This window comes from Gekko japonicus, unplaced genomic scaffold (genome assembly GCF_001447785.1).
Source record: "Gekko japonicus isolate JY-2015 unplaced genomic scaffold, Gekko_japonicus_V1.1 scaffold2279, whole genome shotgun sequence".
Taxonomy (NCBI): Eukaryota; Metazoa; Chordata; class Lepidosauria; order Squamata; family Gekkonidae; genus Gekko; species Gekko japonicus.
Genome location: NW_015165313.1, coordinates 167,389 through 184,782, shown reverse-complemented (window position 1 = coordinate 184,782; position 17,394 = coordinate 167,389). Strand labels below are relative to the sequence as shown.

Sequence of the window (17,394 nt, the reverse complement as noted above, 5' to 3'; positions counted from 1 at the left end):
CTTCCTTCCTTCCTTCCTTCCTTCCTTCCTTCCTTCCTTTGGTGGGAAACATTCAGATAACAAATGTCTGAAAATCAGAATTGCCATGGCTTCTCTGTTCAGTCTTATTGGGCCCTTTAAACATTCAGCCTCCGTGGTCATCTAGGAGAGAGTCGTTTTTGTGGTTAGTTTAATCTTCTCTGGGATTTATTCTCATAAGCTACTGCTTTAAATATTTGGCAAGGTCCTTCACAGTATCAGTTCCATTGTTTAGGCGAGGGGCTGTGGATCAGTAGAAGATCATCTGCTTTACATGCAGAAGGTTCAGCCCCGAGCATCTCCAGTTAAAGGAGGACCTGTCAGTAGGTGATGTGAAAGACCTCTGCTTAAGGCCCTGGAGAGCTGCTGTAAGTCCGAGTAGACAAGACTAACCTTGATGGGCCAGTGGTCTGATTAAACGTGTGCAATAGGAAATTGAGACTTGACTGTAGGCTGGCCAGGTTTCTATCTTCCTTAGTTGGATAAATACCCTGACCTGGATAGCTCAGGCTAGTCCGATCCCTTCGTATCACAGAAGCTAAGCAGAGTCAGCCATGGCTAGTATTTGGAAGGGCGACCTCCAAGGAATACCAGGGCTGCAACGCAGAGGCAGGCAATGGCAATCCACCTCTGAAATGTCTCTTGCCTTAAAAACAAGTCTAGCTTGCCACCTATTGGTAAAGGTAAAGGTTTCCCTTGCTCGAAAGCCAGTCGAATCCGACTCTAGGGTTGCGGTGCTCATCTCAGTTTCAAAGCCGAAGAGCCAGCGCTGTCCGAAGACGTTTCCGTGGTCATGTGGCCGGCATGACTAAACATGAAGGCGCACGGAACGCTGTGACCTTCCCACCGAAGTGGTCCCTATTTATCTACTTGCAATTTCTTGCTTTCGAACTGCTAGGTTGGCAGTTCCTATTGGTACATAATGCTTTAAAAAGAGCTAGAACATCTGGCTGCCAGACAATCTTAGGCTTTCCTGACTATTCTACACACAATGTCATATGATAGTTATTATTAATTATTAGTTGGATAAATGCTGACTGGCCGCGGAGTCTTAGTCTAGCAGGGAAATAGCTGGTTAACGCCCCTCCTTTTCGCCTTTCAGGTGGTGAGCAGAAGTCTTTTGTGTTGAGAAGCTACTTATTTGTGATGAGAAATAATATGGTGGGATTTCTTTCCAGAAGATGGTGACTTTAGAGGAGGTGGCTGTGCGTTTCATCGAGGGAGGACCGGCTCTACCAGAACTGAACCAAAGCACTCTTTGCAGAAATATGACAGGAAAGGATGGGAATGTGTCCTCTCTTGGTATGGATCCCTTTGCTCCTGTTCAAATTTGACTAAGGTTTTTATTGTTACTGTCAGGGTTCCACAGACGGGCCTGTCAGGGTTCCACAGACCGGCCTGTCAGGGTTCCACAGACGGGCCTGTCAGGGTTCCACAGACGGGCCTGTCAGGGTTCCACAGACCAGTCTGCCGTGTCTGCTCTTGCAGGTTTGACCCTAGTTCGACTGGCACCATTTTACAAAAGAGTACAAAATCACATTTTGGGCAGATGTGACGGTTGCAAAGTCAGCTGCTTTTCCTGCTCGAGATCACAGTTTACAACAATTGCTGTTACTGCTAAGCGTATTTAATTTACGCATGAAATGGCCTTCTACGGAATCAGACCCTTGGTCCGTCAAAGTCAGTGTTGCCTACTCGGGCCGGCGGTGGCTCTCCAAGGTCTCAGGCAGAGAGGTCTTCCTCATCACCTCCTACCTGATCCCTTTCAAGTGGAGATGCCGGGGATTGAACCTGGGACCTTCTGCATGCCAAGCAGATGTTCTACCACTGAGCCACAGCCCCTCTCTAGGGTTCCCCAGGGTCTCAGGAGAGTAAACACTGTCGTTGTGAATTGTATTCCACAGAAGGTCTCAGATCAAACTTTGCCTCCATTAAATGATCAGATTCCATCTGATTAAGAATGGTGCTGCTTTTCTGGAGTAAAAAATTGGAACCCTCCTCTGTTCTCCTGGAGACTTTTACAAAGGGGAGGTGGTAAGGGCAGAAACACAATAGGCTTGAGTGCAGTACCAACACAAAAATGCTGTTCTGAGGAGTGTGATGGATGTGTGTAACTTGCTATCCAGTTGCAGCTGATTTGTGGCCACCCCATAAGGTTTTCAAGGCAAGAGATGCAGAGGTGGTTTGCCACGGCCTGCCTCCGCATAATGACCATGACCTTCCTGGGTAGTCTTCCATCCAAGTACTGACCGGGGTGGGGAAGACTTTACGCCCCCGCCCTTCACTCGGGAGTCTCAGAGCGGCTTACAAACTCCTTTCCCTTCCCCTCCCCACAACAGACACCCTGTGAGGTAGGTGAGACTGAGAGAGCTCTTTCGAGAACGGCTCTTTCAAGAACTACTGCTTGCCCAAGGTCATCCAGCCAGGTGCAAGTAGAGGAGTTGGGGAATCAAACCCGGTTCTCCTGGATTAGAGTCCGTGCCCTTAACCCATGACACCAAACTGTCTCTGAGATCTGACAAGATCAGGCCAGCCTGAGCCGTCCGGGTCAGCATAGTGCAATTGATACAGTCAGTTGAGACAGTGTTCCTTGCCTTTGGCGAGTCAGACATGACAACTTGCTACTTTGGATGCCTGGATATTTTGTCATCAAAAGTGTCTTGTTTGATTTTTTTTTCCCTCCAAAGGATTTCCCAAATCTGACCTCTCCTGGCTGAAAGAAGGCCCGCCTCTCCGGTCTCCGGAGGAAGAGGCAAGATCAGCAGGTAGAGGCGCTTTAAGATATAGTGGACTTCTTTGCCTGGGAGCTCAGCAGTTTTCCTTGGAGGGCTGGTGGGTTTGGTGTGAGAGGTTTTTTGGGGGGGCTTTTAATCTCATTGAAGTACGGATTGGTTCAGTATGTGTTCAAGTCAGGAGAAAGAGATTGGGTTTCTAGACACCCTCAATGACTGTGCCATGGAGCAGATGGTCACAGAACCTACCGGGAGGAGGCGATCCTGGACTTGGTCCTAAGCAGGGGTCATTTCGTAGAAAAAGAGGTGCAGGAGCTCATTAGCATAACTCATTACCATAACTCATTTGCATATGCCACACACCCTGACATCACCGGAAGTGTGTCAGAAGGCAACACCCTCCGCTCAGGCTCCACTGGACTGTTTTGGATTGCTAGCTATTGGGGGGGGGGGAATGCAGATCTGTCCTCACAGAGGAGGGAGAGCTTGTACCTGAATAAAACTTGGTCTTAAAGGTGCCACTGGACTGTTTGGGGGGGTTAAAATATATGGTACAATGGGTTGAAAATGCTGGCACTGTAAAGCTGTAAATGCAAACTTTTTCTGTGTATGGTGAATTTGCCCCGAGTTGTAAATTTTGGTAGGTGGTTATAGATACAATTTCTACTGGAATAGGGTTCAAACTCTTGTTAATTCCAGACCTGTGTTTCTATGGTGCTACTGGGCTCAAATTTTGTTCTCCAGGTAGAGATTTGTTCTCTACAGCTATCAAAGCTGTCTCTTTCCTATGGAAAGGTAGGAAATTAAACTGAGAGAGAGTGAGAGACCACAATCTGATGTGTCCTCATCAACTGTTAATTCAGTTTGATCAGAAGCTCCATTTTTTTCTTCCAATAGCATTCTTAATCAGGACTCTCTCTTTCTTTATTCCAGCAACTGATAGACAAGACAGTGAGAATTCCAGAGTGCCACATGATGCTTCATCAGAAATGATCGAGGTGAAAGGAGGAGAAGAGACCCTTGGGAATCAAGAGGAATTGAGGAAACTGGAGGAAAGGCAAGCCCAAGTGTGGAACATTGTTGATCATAGTGATGGTGTCCAGGGCATTGGGATATTAGTCCAACAGGAAAATCACAAGGAAATGAGAATCGAGTGCCTGGTATGTGGGAAGACATTTAGTTCTAAATCAAACCTTAATACACATTTCAGAATCCACACTGTGGAGAAACCATATAAGTGCCTGGAATGTAAAAAGAGCTTCAGTGACAGCCGCAGCCTTACTTTGCATCAAAGAATCCACACAGGAGAGAAACCCTATAAATGCCTGGAGTGTGGGAAAAGCTTCAGCCGGAGCACAACCCTTTCTACACATCAGAGAATCCACAGAGGGGAGAAACCATATAAATGCCTGGAGTGTGGGAAAAGCTTCAGTGACAGCACCAGCCTAAGTTCCCATCAAAGAATCCACACAGGTGAGAAACCCTTTCACTGCTTAGTTTGTGGAAAGAGTTTTCCTTACAGTGCAAGTCTTACTACACATCAAAGAATTCACACGGGAGAGAAACCATATAAATGTCAGGAGTGTGGAAAAGGTTTCAGTGATAGCACAAGTCTCAGCAGACATCAAAGAATCCACACAGGAGAGAAACCGTATAAATGTCTGGAGTGTGGGAAGAGCTTCAGTGATAGCACAAACCTTCATTCGCATCAGAGAACTCACACAGGGGAGAAACCATATAAATGCCTTGAGTGTGGGAAGTGCTTTGCTTACAGTGCGACTCTTAGCAGACATCAAAGAATCCACACAGGAGAGAAGCCGTATAAATGCTTGGAGTGTGGAACGAGCTGCCGTGATAATGCGAGCCTTCGTTCACACCAACGGATACACACAGGTGAAAAACCATACAAATGTTTGGAGTGTGGAAAGTGTTTTAGTCGGAGTGAACACCTTACTTCACATCAGAGAGTGCATACAGGGGAGAAACCATACAAATGTCAGGAATGTGGAATGAGCTTCAGTCACAGCTCTGCTCTCACTTCACATCAAAGAAACCACTCTGGGGACAAGCCCTATAAATGCCAGGAGTGTGGGAAGGGCTTCAGTCACAGCTCAGTCCTTACGTCACACCAGAGAAGCCACTCTGGGGACAAGCCATATAAATGCCTGGAGTGTGGAGAGAGTTTCAGTCACAGAACGTACCTTAGTTCACATGAAAGAATTCACAAGCCAGAGAAACCGTTCAAATGCTTGGAATGTGGAATGAGCTTTAGCCAGAGTCCAAGCTTTATTAGACATAAAAGGATTCACACGGGGGAGAAACCCTATAAATGCCTAGAGTGTGGAAAGAGCTTCAGTGTGAGCTCCAGCCTTACTTCCCATCGAAGAATGCATACTGGGGAGAAACCATTTAAATGCTTGGAGTGTGGAATGAGCTTCAGTCAGAACTCAAACCTTAATTTGCATCAGAGAATCCACTCAGGGGACAAGCCATACAAATGCATTCAGTGTGGGAAAAGCTTCAGCAATAGCACACGCCTCAATTCCCATGAAAGAATTCACACCGGGGAGAAACCTTTTAAATGCTTGGAATGTGGAAAGCGCTTCAGGTGGAGCAAAGTCCTTACTAGGCATCAAAGGATCCACACTGGAGAGAAACCCTTTAAGTGCCTGGAGTGTGGGAAGAGCTTTGGGAGAAGCACGGACCTTTCTTCACATCAGAGGTTCCATACAGGAGAGAAACCATATAAATGTCTAAAATGTGGAAAGAGCTTCATGTGGAGCTCACACTTTACTGCCCATCGCCGAATGCATGCAGAGGAGACACCATAATATACTCAATATGATAAAATTTTGTAATACACAAGTTGTATATATTACTAGCTAGGACCAAGCTTGGTGAGCACTCAGGCCTTACTAAATACTAGGAAACCCACTAACAGAGAAACGGTAAAAGTACTCCATCTGTATTGTGATGGTTTTTGTGATAAATCTGGTGATGTAGTGTTTGTAATTTTTCTTTTATTTGCAAACCAGCTGTAATGGTGGGATGCCATGTATTAAGGTGAACACAGATTAGTGCTGCCCCTGAGTTCAATGAAAGTCCAAAAAAGATGGACAGCGCAATCATGGTTCCCAGTTGTCCTACTTATCTCATATTTCAGAAGCATGCCCTGTTTGTCTTTGGAATGTGAAAGCAAAATTTGGTTGCTGTGGGAAAAACGTAATTTATTCTATGTGATAATCCCTATATCTGTTGTCTATGGTTGGTCAGGCCCAGGGGTCATTTCGTAGAAAAAGCGGTGCAGGAGCTCATTAGCATAACTCATTAGCATAACTTATTTGCATATGCCACACCCCCTGACATCACCGGAAGTGTGTCAGAAGGCAACACCCACTGCTCAGGCTCCACTGGACTGTTTTGGATTGCTAGCTATTGGGGGGGGGGAGATGTGCAGATCTGTCCTCGCAGAGGAGGGAAAGCGTGTACCTGAATAAAACTGGGTCTTAAAGGTGCCACTTAAAGGTTTTGGGCCAGGGGGAGCTCTGCAACTTACCTGGCTGCTTCTTGCTCTGACTGAGGGCTGCTGGGAGCAGGGGGTAGGGCTTGTTGCATGTGCCCGCCCCCTGGGCTCTTTACTGCCGGAGCTCCGCTCCTGTGTGCTCCTGCAGGAAATGACCCCTGGTCAGGACTTATCTTTAAAAATACATAAATATAGACAAGTCTCAAAACTGATAGGCATACGGTCATTACACACAAACTAAAATATGGTTTATGATGCTCATGGGAAAATATTGGCATATAAGAAATACTGGGAAGGAAATAGAACTGTGTGTGTGTGTTTTAAGTACTGTCAAGACATTTCTGACTCACGAAGACCCCATGAATTAATAATTTCCAAAATGTCCTATCATTAACAGTTTTGTTCAGGTCTTGGAGACTGAGGGCCCTTGTGGCTTCCTTGATTAACTCAATCCATTTTATGTTGAGTCTTTCTCTTTTCCTGCTGCCGTCAGCTTTTCCTTGCATTATTGTCTTTTCCAGTGACTCTTGTTTTGCCATAATGTGACCAAAGTACAATAGCCTCAGTTGAGTCATTTTAGCTTCTAGGGAAGAGTTCAGGCTTGATTTGAGCCAGAACCCATTTATTGGCCTAGGGTTTTCAGAGTTTTCAGAGAGTCTGTTGTCATGCTAATGTCACAACTTAGTTTTCAGCCAGACGCAACAACAACACGACATCACATCTAAGAACATAAGAGAAACCATGTTGGATCAGGCCAATGGCCCATCCTGTCCAACACTCTCTGTTACACAGTGGCCAACACCCAGGTGCCATCAGGAGGTTCACCAGCAGACCAGGAACATCAAGAGATAGGTCCTTCCGCCCTGACCTAGATAGCCTAGGCAAGCCTGATCTCATCAGATCTCAGAAGCTAAGTAGGGCTGACCTGGCAAGTACTTGGAAGGGAAACCTCCAAAGGGATACCAGGGCTGGGACGCAGAGGCAGGCATATCAAGCCACCTCTCTGAAAATGTCCAAGCCCTAAGTCACCAAAAGTCACCATGACTTTCAGGCATGCAAGCAGACACACACAGAGTACTAAAAAAGAGAGGAAAATAGTCATTTCCAGTCTTCACTATTTTCTGCCAGTAATGTGGTGTCATCTGCGTATTGCATATTCATGAGTAACTGTAAATCGCTCAGAGCCGGCAGCTCTGCAAGGATTGAGCGATCAATAAATTGAAAGATTATTATTTATTATTATTATCTCAAATTGCTACTGTTCCTTCCACCAGTTTTCACTCCACCTTCATCTAAAAATAAATCCAGCTATCCTTATAGAATATTTTGTATATAGATAGAGGTAAAGGTAAAGGCTTCCCTTGCTTGAAAGCCAGTCGAATTTGACTCTAGGGATGCGGTGCTCATCTCTGTTTCCAAGCCAAAGAGCCAGCGCTGTCCGAAGACATTTCTGTGGTCATGTGACTGGCATGACTAGACGCTGAGGTGCACAGAACGCTGTTACCTTCCCACTGAAGCAGTACTAGGGTTACCAGGTACTTACCGTGATTCGGCGGGGGACACATGATCCCCGGCCGGAACATTCCTCCCTGTAATGCACCATGCTGTCGCCAGGAAGTGATGCTGGGCAATGCTCTGACAATGGGGCTGAAAACCCGATGGTACCATCGAGTTTCCAGCCCCATTGCCAGAGCGTCGCCCGGCGTCACTTCCTGGCGACGGCATGGTGTGGTGTGTCTGTTGTCCGCATGGGAATGGTCCTGGGAAGAAGTATGTGTCCCCCGCCAAATCACAGTAAGTACTTGGTAAGCCTGAGCGGTACCTATTTATCTACTTGCAATTTCTTGCTTTCAAACTGCTAGGTTGGCAGGAGCTGGAACTAGAGACGGGAGCTCACTCTGTCATGCGGCACTAGGGTCTCCAGTCTGCAGTTCAGCGTCTTAACCACTGAGCCACCGCATCCCCTGTATAGATTGAAGAGATAGATAAAATACACCCTTTTCTGGTTGCTCCATATTCTGTCCTAACAGTAGCCTCTTGTCCAGAGGACAGGTTACACATCAAAACAATCAGATTTTGTGGCACACCATTTCTTTTAAAACCAACCGTAGTTTTTCATGATCTCTGCCAGGGGTGTCAAACGGATTTGTTATAAGGGCCGGATCAGAGCAAGGCCCTCTTATCCCTCCCTGGCCTGTTGTGGGTTTGGCCTTGTATGGTTTGATTTGGTTCACCTCTTCTTCAGCCTCCCCCAATCCTCTAACCCAGTGGTTCTCAACCTTCCTAATGCCGCGACCCTTTAATACAGTTCCTCATGTTGTGGTGACCCCCAACCATAACATTATTTTTGTTGCTATCATAAGACCATCGAAAATTTGTGTTTACCAATGGTCTTAGGCAACCCCTGTGAAAGGGTCATAAGAACATAAGGGAACATAAGAGACGCCAATGTTGGATCAGGCCAAAGGCCCATCCAGTCCAACACTCTGTATCACACAGTGGCCAGAAATACCAGGTGCCATCAGGAGGTCCACCAGTGGGGCCAGGACATTAGAAGCCCTCCCACTGTTGTCGCCCCCAAGCACCAAGAAGACAGAGCGACCCACAGGTTGAGAACCGCTGCTCTAACCTCTGGATCAGAGCAGGGTCAAGCCAGTTCCTTCCTTCCTGCCTCTTCCCCTGAAAAGTCCCTTCTGGGGCTGATTGGTGACCCAGGAGGCCTGCTGGAGTGGAAATCCCCACCACTGGGGCCAGGCCTGCTTCTCATAGGCCCACACATTACCAGTTATTTATGCTCCACTTATTTCACTGTGTGCTATGACATAGTACAACATAAGAAATCAGAAGGAAAAGGATGATAGATCCAAGTATTGTCTGAATTTGTTGTTGTTGTTCAGTCGCACAGTCGAGTCCGACTCTTCGCGACCCCATGGACCAGATCCCGCCAGGCCTTCCTGTCTTCCGCCGTCCTCTGAAGTTTGCTCAATTTCATGTTCGTTGCATCTATGACACTGTCTAACCATCTCATCCTTTGCCGTCCCCGTCTTCTTTGACCTTCAATCTTTCCCAGCATCAGGGTCTTCTCCAGTGAGTGCTCCCTTCTCATTTGGTGGCCAAAGTATTTGAGCTTCAGTTTCATTATCTGGCCTTCCAGGGAACAGTCAGGGTTGATTTCTTTTAGGATTGACTGATTTGATCTTCTTGCAGTCCGAGGGACTCTCAAGAGTCTTCTCCAGCACCATAGTTCAAAAGAATCTATTCTTCGGCGCTCGGCCTTCCTTATAGTCCAACTCTCGCAGCCATACATGACTACTGGGAATACTATTGCTTTGACCATGTGGACTTTTGTTGGCAGGGTGATGTCTGAATACACATATTTAAAAGCAAGTTTTAAAAGACTATGGTAGCTGAGCAACCTGAGAAATGTAGCTGATAGGTTGATGTCCTAATAACCGGAAGCTTGTGCATATTGAATAAATCAATGTCATTTTCCTCACAGGCCCATTTTGAGAAAACACATTAAAATCACAAATGTTTTTAAATAAAAGTACAGACTAGTCTCACAAATAGACATAGATTAAGAAGTGGGATATCGCTAACCTGTAGAATACCATTGCCAGAAATTTCCCACAGCAGTTGACCTTGGAAGAAAACAATCTGATCTGGACATGTTTTTTTAATCTCATGTGAGCAGCAGCAAATCTAAACTTTCATTTAACCCGACAGGGCCCTCCAGTCTCAAAATTTGTGAGGTATGTGTTTTAGAATATATGTTGTCATTCTTGAGACTTGGTTATATTTATATGTTTTTACAGATCCCCTCTGACAAAACCTAGGAGAAACCTGTATGGATTTTCAAGTTGAATACGTTATTTTTTTACACTGCGCCAATTGTCCTTTTGCTTTTTCTTATTGCTGTGGCACTCTTTTGTGTGTGTGTGTGTGTGTGTGTGTGTGTGTGTGTGTGTTCCTGTCTTTGGAATGTACCTGCAGAATTACTTCCTGGAAAGGAGTTCCAGTTCGGTCTTTCTCAAGAGTCTGCCTTTGTCTGCTCTTACTGTGTAGAATAAACTCCTCATGCTCCCTTCCTGGCTTCTCGGGTGAATTGGTCCCAAAGTTGCTTCTAGCCATTCTGCATCGGAAGGAGAGCTGACGACTTGACGCTTCTGTCCTTTGAAATCCATTCTCCATTTTTAAAGCAAAACAGAGGTTTCTATTACATGGCATGGTTATTCTAAATCAGCTGGAAATAAGGACTAGTGTGAGAGATAAAAGAAAACAGCCTGAGGCCCCGGCAGCACGTGCCGGAAAACGCAGGGGGGAGGCGTGGCTATTTGCGCTGTCACAATCTGATCTGCCACTAGGTGATCAGACGTGGCAGCGGCACACTGGGGGCTTTCTCAGTCGGCGTGCGCAGCAAAGAGGACGACCCGGGGGAATAGCTGCGCGCCGGCGCAATCACACCATGGGAGTCCGTATGCAGCCCGTGGCAAACCATTGGCCAGTAGGTTGTTTCAGGTACCTTTTAAATGCGCATCTTCGGCGGCATACCACGGGTTGGCCACGGGTGCGCCACGCCTCCCAGATGTTCCGGTGTGATCGCGCCCGGAAAATCCGCCCAACCAGGGCTTTTTTTGTAGAAAAAGCCCAGCAGGAACTCATTAGCATAACAGGCCACACCAACAGCAGAAACTTGTTAGCATAGTAGGCCACACCCCTGACATCACAGCACATTAGCATATTAGGCCACACCCCCATGTCACCAGAAGTGTGGTCATCCAGCCACGCCCACCTTTTGCTTCTTATTCTGTTTACCTTGTTTGTTGTCAAAACCCAGGGCTATTTTTGTAGCAGGACCTCCTTTGCATGTTAGGCCACATACCCCTAATCCTAAGGCAATCCTAATGAGTTTCTGCTGTTGGGTGTGGCCTATTATGCTAATGAGTTCCTGCTGGGCGTGGCCAACTCAGGAGCCAGCCGGAACTCCGTTCCTGTGCGTTCCTGCCCAAAAATAGCCCTGTGCCCAACTATCGTGCCTTCCGCGGGGCAAATTCTCTGTATGAACATGGCCTGAGTTGTACAAGGTGTTGGCATAGCTTATGAAGGACAAGACTCTCAGAGAAGAGAAGTTGATAGATCAAGATGGGTAGCCATGTTTTGTCTGTAGCAGTAGAAAAGAGCAAGAGTCCAGCAGCACCTTAAGGACTAACCAAATCTGTGGCCGTGTATGAGCTTTCGTGAGCCAATGCTCTCTTCTTCAGATCCTGAAGAAGTGAGCCGTGTGGGAGGAAGGGAGGAGTGTGAGGTGCAGCGTGGAACAGAGAAGAGGGTTTGATTCAGAGGGATGGCTTTGTAGATAAGGCACTCCTGGAAACATCAGGACTTGAAAAGCGCATGAAGGAAACGGGATGATTAATAGATGGCAGGAGTGATGAGCTAAAGAGAAGAAGAAGAGATTGGATTTATACCCCACCCTTCACTTGAAATCTCAGAGCGGCTTACAATCTCCTTTCCCTTCCTCTCCTCACAACAGACACCCCGTGAGGTAGGTGGGGCTGAGAGAGCTCTGAGAGAACTGCTCTTGAGAGAACAGCTCTGAGAGAGCCGTGACTGACCCAAGGTAACCCAGTAGACTGTATGTGGAGGAGTGGGGAATCAAGCCCGGTTCTCCCAGATTAGAGTCCGCACTCTTAACCACTACACTAAACTGGCTGTCAGTTGAGTAAGCGACAAATGTGATTGGGTAACATTATATTTCGTTTTTGCAGGATTCATTTTAAAGCAAGCAAAAAGATTTTGTTTGCTGTCTTTGGTTCTCATAGAATAAGCCAGTTGAGTGCTACACATTTCTTTTTGGTGTAGTGGTTAAGTGTGTGGACTCTAATCTGGGAGAACCGGGTTTGATTCCCCACTCCTCCACTTGCACCTGGCTGGATGACCGTGGGCAAGCCATAAGAACATAAGAGATGCCAATGTTGGATCAGGCCAAAGGCCCATCCAGTCCAACACTCTGTATCACACAGTGGCCAGAAATACCAGTGCCATCAGGAGGTCCAGCAGTGGGGCCAGGACATTAGAAGCCATCCCACTGTTGACCCCCACCCCCGAGCACCAAGATGACAGAGCATCCCTTGCCCCAGAGTCCCTATCTATACCTTGTGGCTAATAGCCACTGATGGACCTCTGATCCATATGCTTATCTAATTCCCTTTTGAAGCCGTCCATGCTTGTAGCCGCCACCACTTCCTGTGGCAGTGAATTCCAAGTGTTAATCACTCTTTGGGTGAAGAAGTACTTCATTTTATCCGTTCTGACCCGACCGCTCAGCAATTTCATGGAGTGCCCACGAGTTCTTGTATTGTACCCTGGCTTCCTCCTCTTTCCCCCAACACGGATGTGAACCTTGTGCTTGACCTCTAAGAAGAAGGCCCTTACAGAGAGAGGAACGTTCAAGGACGCAAAAATAAGCTGGCGTGTGGCAGACCAAAGGTTCAGAGGCTTGCTCTCTCCGGGGCTGAAGGAGACACAGAGGTTTTTCATGCCCTCCCCACTTCAACTGCCAATTGGTGGGCAAGACCGGTCAATGCCCTTCTGGAGGGACCAAGAGTTTGCGTGAGGAGCTGCTTCCAAGCAGTGAAAGGAGCAAGTTGCTCAGAGCAATGGTCCAAGGAGTGGCAGGGTTGGAGGCTTCTTTCCTGTCTACTTTGGTTGGGATAATGTGCTGGGAAGTGGGAGCCCATGGGCCACGGGTGGATGAGGGAGGGCTGCCCATTGGAGTGTGACTGAGAGAGATAAATGTGACACCAGGCAGAGGACTGGCCAAGCGAGGGAAGGAAGAGGCACGCCACATTCACTTCTTCCAGACCTTCTTCCAGCCCGGGGAATCCTTGGAAGTCTGTCTCTCTCCTGATGGTCAGTTCTGATGAATGCCAGGTTGTTTCCCCAGATTATTATTATTAGCATACGGCATTGTGTGTAGGAGATCCTAAGATTGTCTGGCAGTCAGAAGTTGTAGCTCTCCAGCATTATGCACCACTAGGTGGCGAGCTAGACTTGTTTTTAAGGCAAGAGACATTTCAGAGGTGGTTTGCCATGGCCTGCCTCCGCGCCATGACCCTGGTAGTTCCTTGGAGGTCGCCCTTCCAGATACTAGCCAAGGTCAACCCTGCTTAGCTTCCGAGATCTGACAAGATGTCAGCCTGGCCAATCGAGGTCAGGGCAGGTTCTGTTCTCCCAGAAGTCATCTGTTATCCCAGGGCCAAATTTATCTCGAACAGTTTTTCTGAAGAGAGAGTCGACTGATCAAGTAAACCAATCAAAACAACATGGCATAGATAACCAAACCTGACTGATGCGGGTTTGAGGCAGCTTGCTCTGGGCTTGAAGTACCTGAGGAAGCTTCTGGGTTCTGTTGATGAGACCCTGCTGAAGTCTGTGTGGAGCCCAGATTGGCATTCAGACCCAGCAGGGCCCTTATGGTGGTTGCCCCAGACCTCCAACAAGCACAGAAAATAGAAAATATGCTGATTTGGGGGCAAATATGAAGGATTGTGCTTTTTCCTCAGAAAAACCACAGAAAAGAGCAAGAGTCCAGTAGCACCTTAAAGACTAACAAAATATGTGGCGGGAACGTGAGCATTGACCCACGGAAGCTCACACCCTGCTCCAAATTTTGATAGTCTTCATGGTGCTACTAGATCCTTGCTCTTTTCTGCTGCTACAGACAGACTAACACGGATACCCACCTTGATCCGTCTCAGAAAAACAGCAGCCCAAAACTCTGTGCATGCATGGAAACTCTGAATGTGGCTCTCCATGAGCCGCAAAGGGAGTACCGCCATCACTGCCCCAGACATAAGAGTTCCATCTATACCTTGTGGCTAATCACCGCTCACGGACCTCTGCTCCATCTGTTTATCCAATCCCCTCTTGAAGCTGTCAATGCTTGTGGCCGCCGCCACTTCTGGTGGCAGTGAATTCCATGTGCCCAGGGCTTTTTTTGTAGAAAAAGACCAGCAGGAACTCAGTAGCATAATAGGCCACACCCAACAGCACAAACATATTAGCATATTGGGCCACACGGCACAGCTCATTAGCTTATTAGGCCGCACCCCCATCTTAACAGAAGTGTGGACATCCAGCCACACCAACCTTTTGCTTCTTATTCTGTTTACCTTGTTTGTTGTCAAAATCAGGGCTTTTTTTGTAGCAGGAACTCCTTTGCATGTTAGGCCACACACCCCTAATGTAGCCAATCCTAATGAGTTTCTGCTATTGGGTGTGGCCTATTATGCTAATGAGTTCCTGCTGGCCGTGACCAACTCGGGAGCCAGCCGGAACTCCGTTCCTGCCCAAAAATAGCCCTGTATGTGCCAATTACTCTTTAGGTGAAAGAGGACTACTTTGGAGAGGCAGCTCAGCAGGGGCGTGGTGCCATATAGAGTCTGTATTCGGGAGATCAGTTGTGTTTCCAGGAGAATTCCGGGCCTCAGTTGGAGGCTGGTAACCAGTGTTCCCTCTAAGCTGGGTTAGTGTGAGCTAGCTCACAGTTTTTTAGCCTCTGGCTCACACATTTTTGTCTTAGCCCAGGAAGGATGGCTCCAGAGCAAAGTAATTGATGCTGCAGCCAAATTGCTTGCTCATAACTTTAATGCCAGTAGCTCACAAAGTGGAATCTTTGCTCACAGGACTCCACAGATTAGAGGGAACGTTGCGTGGTAACTAGTATTGTTTTATTGTCCTTGTTGGGGCTGCTCTGCACTTTTAATCCAAGACAGGCTGTGATCAGAACCCAGGGCAAGCAGCTCAATCCTCTGAGCCTTACAACAGAGAAGAAACCCTAACCCTCCCCTCCACTACATCCCTCTCCAGAGATACCCCCTTACCCAAGATGGCTGCATGGCAGCTCTTTTCCCTTCACCATGTGGAGGAGATGGCAGAGAAGGCATCGGGGCTGTCTTTCGGCGGCTGCCTGGGAGGGAGAGAAAGAGCGGGCGGAAAGCCTTTTTTTTTGCTACACGTGCATTTCAAACGCCAGTGCCTTGCACAAAGTTCTCTCTGGAATCGCTTTAGGGCACCAAATCAAGATGCTAGATTTGATTGAGAAAGATTCCTGAGCCTTTGACCTACTATCTCTCCCTTCTTGCCCAGCTGTTCTTTATGTGGGAAGGCTCCACCTTCCTCCTCCCTTCCCCATACACCCAGAAGAGCAGAAGAGCAGACCTAACCGCTAAAGTAGTGGTTCTCAATCTTTTTGGTATGGTGATCCACTTTAAAAAAATCCCAGTTTTTTCTTTCAGGACTTTGGTGGCAGTTCCCTTCCCCTCCATTAACTGCTTTCCCAGTGGGAAACTGGGCGGGGACTATCCCCCCCCCCATTGCTCCTGCCCCCTTCCTCTCTAAGACCTGCATTGAAGCACCCCCTATTGAGGTTAACAGGTGTGGTTAGTCCAGTCCCCACTAGTCAGCAGAGTGCTTAAATAAAGCTACAAAATGCAGGAGCGTCACTTTACCAAGTTACTCAGCTTACGAAGCAACACAGAGCCATGTTGCAAGTTTAGAAGATAAATACTTCTCTCTTTATTTGAGAAGTACAGTTTGGAGCTGCGTTGGCTCAAGTGGTTAAGACGCTGAACTGCAGGCTGTGGAAGGTCAGTAGTTCAGCAGTTCGAGACCCGAGTGCTGCATGACGGAGTGAGCTCCCATCTCTAGTTCCAGCTCCTGCCAACCTAGCAGTTCGAAAGCAAGAAATTGCAAGTAGATAAATAGGTACCATTTTGGTGGGAAGGTAACAGCGTTCCGTGCATGACTTCCTTGTACAGAACTCTTTGGGCTGGGCTCAGCAAGGCCCACTTCCCCGGAGTGACATACACGGCCACCTCTTCAAAGGCCACCATACTCTGGAAAAGGAAGGAAAAGGAAGCATTTCTTTACAATGGGGGAGGGGTGGTTCATGAGGGGGGAAATTACAGCTCCTGACTTTTCTCCAGGTGGTCTCCCATCCAAGTACTTGCCAAAGTTGACCCTGCTTAGCTTCTGAGATTGAACAAGATCAGGCTTGCCTGGGCTACCCAGCTCAGGGGGAGGCATCACATTTTTGTTCGGTTCTGCTCTCTTCCTTTTGGGACAGCCGAGCTTTGACCGGTGCCCGGAACAGATGTTAATCTTATGGCCTGTTTCCAAGAATAAGGTCACCCTGCTTCACCCCACTTTTTAATGTTTTAACTTAAAGGGCAAAAAAACCTTCTGCACAACTCATCATCTAGTTCTCCACTAGGGTCGCCCATTCTGACTTGGGACATTCCTGGAGAATTTGGGGAAGAAAGAATTTGGGTGAAGGGAGGGAGTTCGGTGTGGATGAGATGCTGTGTAGAGGTTCCCCTGATCGCTGTAGTCTAGACATCAAATATAATCCTGGGAGAACTCCAGGACCCACAAAGAGGTCGGTAACTCTACTCTCCATTTGAAGTTGGTCCCAATAAAAGTATTATTTTATTGATCGTAGTTGGGCTCCGCTGCACACTTTGTCCTAGACAGGAGGTGACCATTCCCCCCCCCTCCCGCTGATCAGCCTTAATGTTTTGCACCATCAGAACCAATGTTCCCTCTAAGCTGTGGAGTCTTGTGAGCAAAAATTCTACTTTGTGAGCTACCGGCATTAAAGTTGTGAGCGAGCAATTTGGCTACTGTATAAATTGGTTTGCTCTTGAGCCATCCTTCCTGAGCTAAGACAGAAATGTGTGAGCCGGAGGCTACAAAACTGTGAGCTAGCTCACACTAACTCAGCTTAGAGGGAACACTGATCAGAACCAAGAGAAAGAAGCCGGATCCTGTGAGCTATGCAACAGAGACGAAGCATTCTTGCTGTTCACCGCATGGGTCCCCAATGACCCCTCCCGCAAAAAAACCCATACTTGAATGGGCTGCATGTTGGAGGAGGAGACCTCTCCACCTAGAGGAGATGGTGATGGAGAAGTCATCAAGGGCATCTTTTCGCTGCTGCCTGAGAAGGTGAGGGAGAAAAGAGGGTGGGAAATCCTTTTAGTTTCACACACATTTTCTGTGCCAGTCCTTAAGTGAAACTCTCTAAGGACTGGCTCTGGAGCACAATTCAAGATCCTG

At 47.4% G+C, this 17,394-nt stretch overlaps 1 pseudogene; it reads left to right on the top strand.

Annotated features, from left to right (window-relative positions):
* Positions 1-5,581, top strand: part of LOC107109782 — a 100,211-nt pseudogene extending 94,630 nt beyond the window's left edge.
* The last annotated feature ends 11,813 nt before the right edge of the window (positions 5,582-17,394 follow it).